We start from the raw sequence: 469 nt of genomic DNA on the forward strand, positions 1-469 counted from the left end.
TAAGCTTTCAAGTTTTTGCTCCATGCGGTGTCATCTGTGAGTAGCAGCGACAACATCGCGGTTTGTTTATGTTTTTTTCTCGCTGGGCGTAAGATTAACAGGACTTTCGTTTTTCTTTAATTCGTTTTAAAAACTTATACTTAAAAATTTTAGTATATTAAATGCGTCGCCTAGACATATCTTTGTTAAAAGTTTCCTTTTACTCCGTTCATTGGCTTATCTATACGTACTTGTTTTACGCCCAAATGACGTTCAGAAACACTCTGTACAGCACAGACAGCTTTCTTATCCGTGTTTGCTTGCTGTATTGACGAGCTCAAATACACCATTTTTTGCCCCATAAATGCCGGAAAGAGTAAACAATGCTCACACCTGACGGAGCGTGCGGTGCTCGAGGCCGATGCCGTGTACGGGTACACAGCCCTCGCCGTGAGTTATGTGTCCGCGGCGGCGTCGCCACCTTTGTTTT

The sequence above is a fragment of the Ixodes scapularis genome, unplaced genomic scaffold (assembly GCF_016920785.2).
Source record: "Ixodes scapularis isolate PalLabHiFi unplaced genomic scaffold, ASM1692078v2 PGA_scaffold1__304_contigs__length_218370807, whole genome shotgun sequence".
Taxonomy (NCBI): Eukaryota; Metazoa; Arthropoda; class Arachnida; order Ixodida; family Ixodidae; genus Ixodes; species Ixodes scapularis.